The 6,774-nt window shown below is 44.2% G+C and overlaps 1 long non-coding RNA gene across 1 annotated transcript; it reads right to left on the bottom strand.

The window, feature by feature from the left end:
* Positions 1 to 907: 907 nt before the first annotated feature.
* Positions 908 to 5,222, bottom strand: LOC115399982 (uncharacterized). Its single transcript, XR_003932748.1, has 3 exons — positions 5,132 to 5,222; positions 2,308 to 2,440; positions 908 to 1,198 (listed from the first exon to the last, which is right to left on the bottom strand). It is a non-coding gene; the product is annotated as an uncharacterized LOC115399982 (long non-coding RNA).
* Positions 5,223 to 6,774: the final 1,552 nt, after the last annotated feature.

The raw sequence follows: 6,774 nt of genomic DNA, 5'->3' as shown, positions 1-6,774 counted from the left end.
GTAACAAAACGTGATGAATGTGAATTGATTTTGCTTCTTTTAAAACTGCATATTTCTTCCAAAAGCCGTTGATCTGTACATCATTCATGTAATCACAGAGTCACTTCTGTAGACAAGCATTTATTGACATCACACACTTTACATATAACCCACAACATGGGGCCAGCCTATGACTGGCAATGACCTCCTCTGTGTCAGGCCGCTGAACTGTGCAGTCAGGTCCTCTGGAATGGGGATGGCCAGGACTGCCTCTGTGTATGGAGCCGGATCCTTGAAGATTTCTTCAAAAATGAGGTCCATCATCTCAGCAACATACCCTGTTTCAGAAAAGACATGCACAAAGAAACTGTTGTTTTTGTTTTGTTTTTTTAATTTTACAATGACAGAGTTTTTTCCTAAATACGTCCTGGTGTTTGGCACTTTATCTGATTTACTGTTTTCACAAGGTTGTTTTTGGTGTGTTGAAGGTTCTTTCCAAAACAGATGTCTCGGTTGAAAAAATTAATAAAAGAATATGACACTTATGGAATGTTGGCTCTGTCTTTAGTTGTTTTGCTCTACATTCTCCCTTCATGGCCTTTGGAAAGTGGACCTTGAAGAGGGGCACACCTTTGTTTGTTTTGGCTTGTGGTCGGTTGGCGTTTTCATTATAATACATGGCAGCCAGGTAGAGCCTGGAAGTACAGGAAAGAGAAAATCAAAGACGTTAACGCTGACAGACACTTTTCGCTAGACACTCACACAATTTCTATGTAACCAGTTTATTTTACCTTTAATTTCAATGAAATATAAAAACCTGGAGAGTCTGCCCTCATGTTGCCACCAACGATTACTTTGTCCTCCTGACTGAGCCGCTGCAGCATCACATTCTGCAGTGTCTTCCAGTGGCGAATGACTGCAGGCTCAATGAAGGATCTGGCATGCCGGCGAAATGTGTCATATTGTCATAGTTAGAACCATATTGACAGAGTCAAAGGAAATGTCAAAGAGTTTGAATGGTCATAGGTGGAGTCCTGCCCTTTTGAAGATGCCACTGAAGAGGTGTCCTGTAATTGATCTGAATCCCGCTCCTGCTCCTCGTCCAGGTTGAGACGAGATCTCTTTGAAGGTTTCTTTACTGGTGTTGATGATAAATAAAAAGGATCTCTAGTGGATGTCCCAACACCAACATCCTAGCAGGACACAGTAGCCTGGACACCTGTGAAAAAATACAATTTTTACTAAAGGAAGTCTTTCCATGACACATAAAGACAGTAATACATTACATTATACGAGAGTGGACCCAAAAGTTCCCGGACTGTGGTTATAACTTTTTATTTTTTAATCTTCGCAATTGTTTGAAACTGTCACCTCCAAAATACTCTCCTTTGGCTTGAATACAACACTGCACCGGAGATTTTCACTGTTCAGAAGAGTCGCCATGACCGTGCGTAACTGTGCCGATAAGATAGAACTTCGATTTTCCCTCCCCCGCCTGTATGCCTGTCTTACCTTTCTGCTGCCGCTCCAGTTTCATCTTTGACAACAAAAAGCCGTCGCCCGGGGCCAGATCAGGGGAATATGGCGGTGGGGAGGCTGGCTGGTCACGGTTTTAGTCAAAAAATATGCTTTACGCACAACATTTTGTGCTATTTCTGTGCGTAACGGGGCGTCCTGTGGTCTGCTGTCTGCTACGATGCGGCCATTTCCGGGTGCCTTCGTCTCCCTGCTTCTAATAACCGCCTGAGGATGATCAGTCTGGATCTCTACAATACTCCCATCAGATCTGCAATGCCATCAAAAGTCCTGCGTGGATCTACCAGGACGTCTTCTTCAGTTTTTGTGACGTTTTCCTCTGTTCTGGAAGTGGATTGTTGTCCTCTGCGTGCCTGGTCTTCCCGATGTAATCTGATCACTCTTAAAGGGCCCAAACCACTCAGACACCCTAAGAATCCTTCTTAAAGAATGTCTGCAACATGGTGAGTGTTTCTGCCGCTGTTTTTCCCAATAAAAAACAAAATGTTTTGACAGAGCGCATATCAGTGGATATTCGCCATCTTGAAAAATCGAAGAGCGGGGTGTAACTCTGTCAACATAAACAGTGACTGTCAGCTGACCGCTTCACTGGGAAGACCAAACCTGGCACAGTTATGCATGAGGCTATCCTGTAGCGACATCTAGCGGCCAAAGTCGGAAATTCATTGGATTTTTTTATTAATAGAATCAGTCCGGAAACTTTGGGGTCCCCCCTCGTAGGTGAATAGTATTATAAAAGGTAAATGATTACTTACTTCATCAACAATAAATGAACTACACTTGACTACAGACCTTTACTTCTGACATGAGACTGTAGAGTCCTCCAGGACAGCTGTGTGCCTCCAGAACGGGTCTCCAGTGGGTCAGTCTGGCATGCAGCATCCCTCGATGCAGGAACATCTGTAGTTGCAGTTGATGTGCTGGCCTGCATACAGGAAACAGAGGTTACACCTGCATCCTCTCAAATACATAGCTACAACAGCAACAAATACTGCAAAAATGACATGTGCACAGCTCCATTACTTGCTGCAGTTCTGACAGCACCTTTGTTTACTGTCTTTCATGATAGGATGAACTGATTCATCCAGGTGTGTCTGACCAGTTCATCCTGTCACGAAAGACTGGAAATAAAGGTTCTGTCAGAACTTCAGGGAGTAGTGGAGCTGTGCATCTCGACCACTGTATCCCCCCTTTCACTTATTCCCTGTAATTCAACTACTACTACTATCACGGAACAAAAACTATCGTTAGCATCTTGGTGCTAAGTAAAGGCTAATGCCTGAGGAGGTGTACATTATCACCGTCCATACATTATCCCTTACGTACATAATGCTCGTTTTACATGAAATATATGTTCATACGGCAGTGTTTACTGCAAGGAAAGAAGTTTGATGGGGGGGGGGGGGGGGGGGGGGGGGGGGGGGGGCGTGTGGTGTCATTGCTAACGCTGCTAACGGCTAATGCTGCTAACACTGCCGTGTTCGACTGTCGGAGAGTTTTTTTTTTCTCTCTCTGGTGGAAACCCTGATACGTCTTCTCTTCAAAGTCCCCTGATATTATTTACCGTTGTGTGTTAAAGTAATATGAGGAGAGGACTCCATGTTAGCAACAGTAACTTACGTTAGCTGCCATGCTAAAACCACTTTCCAACAGGCTAAAACACTCGGAAGGACAATATAGTATAAAGCAACATAACATGGTAAAACAATCCGTGTATCATTCGTTCAATTGATATTCAATTAAGAATCAAAAAACTAATTATTGAAAAATGAGTCGTTTTTCCTTTTTTCATTTTTAAAATAAAAACAAACAAATGAAAATTGGTTCGTTTTTCAATATCCCGTTTGTTAAGACAGATCAAATAAAGGAAAGTTGAAATGCGGCCACAGAGCAGACTTTAATGTGATTTTTCAATTTCTTCGATCTCCGTGACCCGGAAGTTCTATCGTCTGTGTTTTAGTTTTTGCCGGCGGGAAACGTGGGCGGGTCACGTCAACCTGTAGTCCAGCACGCACTACAGAAGGATCAGGCCGAGTTTTGCCCCGATCTTCTCCTCTCGACCGAAGCCGGCAAGGTCCAACTGTCGGGAGCATGATAACGCTAATGAGTTCGGTTCCGATCCTCTTCTGGTGTGCGGTGTGTTCAGAGAGATGTTTTTCGATCGGAGCCTCTCGGGAGGCGTCGGAAGGGGAGATCGTAGATAATGAACATGTTTAATATTTCTGATCGCAAATCCTGTGGAGTGTGGAGCTCTGAGAGGAGCTGATCAGCTCCGAGCTGACCTGTCCACACCCTCGAAATAAAGCTCCCTGATTGGCTGGTGCTGCTGCTTAAACAAATCCCCTCCCAGCTGTCAGAGATGGAGACATATGTGAAATATATTCACTATATGACAGTGAAAGAGAAAAGTCAGAACTCCTAAACTTAGCAGTGCAGAAAGTGAGAGGTTAATCCTGCTCATTCATCTGCATCGCCAGTCCTGCAATAATCCCAATGTTTGAATTCATCTCCACTATTACCATCATTGGAAAAAAAAAGAAAAAAAAAAACTTTCACCGCCTTCAGAGAGACGAGCAACGAATAATTAAACTTCACTAATCAAAGCTCAAGGAGTTTTTATTCAGGTGTAAACTATCCAATCTGGGAACAAAAAGAATGATTTAAAATATGTGGTGATTTAAAAAAGTAGCTTTGTCAGAGTCTGCTACTGCTCCACTAGGCAGTACACTACAGGAAGTTGTTTTTTTTTTCTTTTTTTTTTTCCTCATTCTTCCGTTATGGTTAATGTAGGACTTGTGATGCAGATCGGAGTTTGGGTCTGAATGGAGGAAATACAGTTTATCCAGGAGCGATCCAGGTATTGAGCATTGACCATCACTTTCTGCACTGCTGAGTTTATGAGTTCTGACTTTTCTCTTTCACTGTAACGTCGAGAATATATTTCATTCACATATGTCTCCATCTCGAACAGCTGAGTGGGGTTTTTTTTTTTTAAGCAGCAGCACCAGCCAATCACTGAGCTTTATTCCGAGGGTGTGGACAGGTCAGCTCGGAGCTGATCAGCGCCTCTCAGAGCTCCACACACCACAGGATTTGCGATCAGAAATATTAAACATGTTCATTATCTACGATCTCCCCTTCTGACGCCTCCCGAGAGGCTCCGACCGGAAAAAGTCTCTCTGAACACACCGCACACTACACGAAGATCGGACCCGAACTCATTAGCATACTCGCGGACCTTGTCGGCTTCGGTCGAGAGGAGAAGATCGGGGCAAAACTCGGCCTGATCCTTCTGTAGTGTGTGCTGGACTACAGGTTGACGTGACCCGCCCACGTTTCCCGCCGGCAAAAACTAAAACACAGACGATAGAACTTCCGGGTCACGGAGATCGAAGAAATTGAAAAATCACATTAAAGTCTGCTCTGTGGCCGCATTTCAACTTTCCTTTATTTGATCTGTCTTAACAAACGGGATTTTGAAAAACAAACCAATTTTCATTTATTTGTTTTTATTTTAAAAATGAAAAAAGGAAAAACGACTCATTTTTCAATAATTAGTTTTTTGATTCTTAATTGAATATCAATTGAACGAATGATACACGGATTTAAAACTTACAGCTTCCACGTTTGTAGCTTGGTCACGGACAGCTGGAACCGATCCAGGCTTTAGCTTCAGCTTCTTGGCGAATCCTGATGTAAACTGGCCCTTGTTGTGAAAGCAGTCCGGAGTGAAGTGGTGAGCGCACATATACAACTTTTTAGGCGTTCTTGCGGGTGCGTCTTCCTCGAAAATGAAGTGAATCCACTGGACCCTCAGACAAAGGCGGCAAAAACAGACTGCGGTGCTTGCTGGTGCAGCCGACAACAGAGCAGCTGCCGGGCTTCGCATGTTCCTTCGCCATGTTTACTGAACCAGCAGCGTTTTCCGGGGTGCTGAATAAACATCAGTGGCCCAGTTTACATGGGTGTTTTTTTCAATCCGATTGTAAACAATCGTATTAAACGGAGTGTATACATGTACGGCATACAAAGCGATCCACGATGAATCCTCGTTTACAAGGACCCTGGGTGAAGCGGATTATACAGCGTCCTGTGACATGCGCACAAAGTCTCACGAGGAACTTGGTCTTTAGCTCCGCAGCAGCAGTCCTCAGCGCTGAGCAGAGTGTTTTTATCTGCTGATATCTGCTCAAATAATGTCCCAAAAGTCCATGAAACGCTGCTGAAGGAGCGGCTGCTCCCCTAGCTGCTGTATGGGTGGCCGTTTGTGCCATACACCGCCTGGTAGAAAACGCCGTTCAGAACGGCGCTTTTAACGCCGAGCGCCGCCAGGCGCTTTTATTTTGAAACGCCGAGCGCCGCCAGGCGCTTTTATTTATGATATCTGATATCTGCTCAAATAATGTCCCAAAAGTCCATGAAACGCTGCTGAAGGAGCGGCTGCTCCCCTAGCTGCTGTTTGGGTGGCCGTTTGTGCCATACACCGCCTGGTAGAAAACGCCGTTCAGAACGGCGCTTTTAACGCCGAGCGCCGCCAGGCGCTTTTATTTTGAAACGCCGAGCGCCGCCAGGCGCTTTTATTTTGAAACGCCTTCCGGCGTCTAGAACGCCGAGCGCCGCCAGGCGCTTTTGGACGCCTGGAGCCGCCACGCGCTCCATAATATGCTAATATTCTCCTCCCCTGAAGTTTGGCCAGCCAGTAAAAGGTATCGCTCTGCAGCCAATGGGATCTTCTTAGGCAAGACATGAGCAATGCACTATCGATGTAGCTATCCGAAGCTATCAGAAAGTGTTGGACCGTTCTGGACACATCTGTCTGATGGTGAGTTGCTTTCACCCCTACTGTCAAATTAACGAACTCTGCCTTACCTCTGTAACTTTGAAAAATAATTTTTTTTTTAGCAATGGGGAAAGTTGGTTTGAAGGCTAGTTAGCAATTACCTTTTGCTTTCTCACTTTAGTTTTTAACACACGTTGCATTAATAAAGCTTAAGCATATCACTACTCACCTAGGCTTTATACGAGGCATTCATGTTATTGTGTACTGTTTAATTCCGAAGAGGAAGCTAAAGTAGTCATTGACTTACATGAGTAAATGTATGTTTGTTTTGGACCATTGGGCCTTCTAGTTGCAGTCGTAGACATTCCAAAGTTCATCGGGATGTCTAGAGAAGCTATGGTTTATTTCTTAAGCTTAAGATTATAAAAGGAAGAAAAACAAATGTAAACTTTGCACTAACAGGGCTTTGTGTCACTTAT

This window comes from Salarias fasciatus, chromosome 14 (assembly GCF_902148845.1).
Source record: "Salarias fasciatus chromosome 14, fSalaFa1.1, whole genome shotgun sequence".
NCBI classification, from domain to species: Eukaryota; Metazoa; Chordata; class Actinopteri; order Blenniiformes; family Blenniidae; genus Salarias; species Salarias fasciatus.
This window is presented reverse-complemented; position numbering and strand designations above follow the sequence as displayed.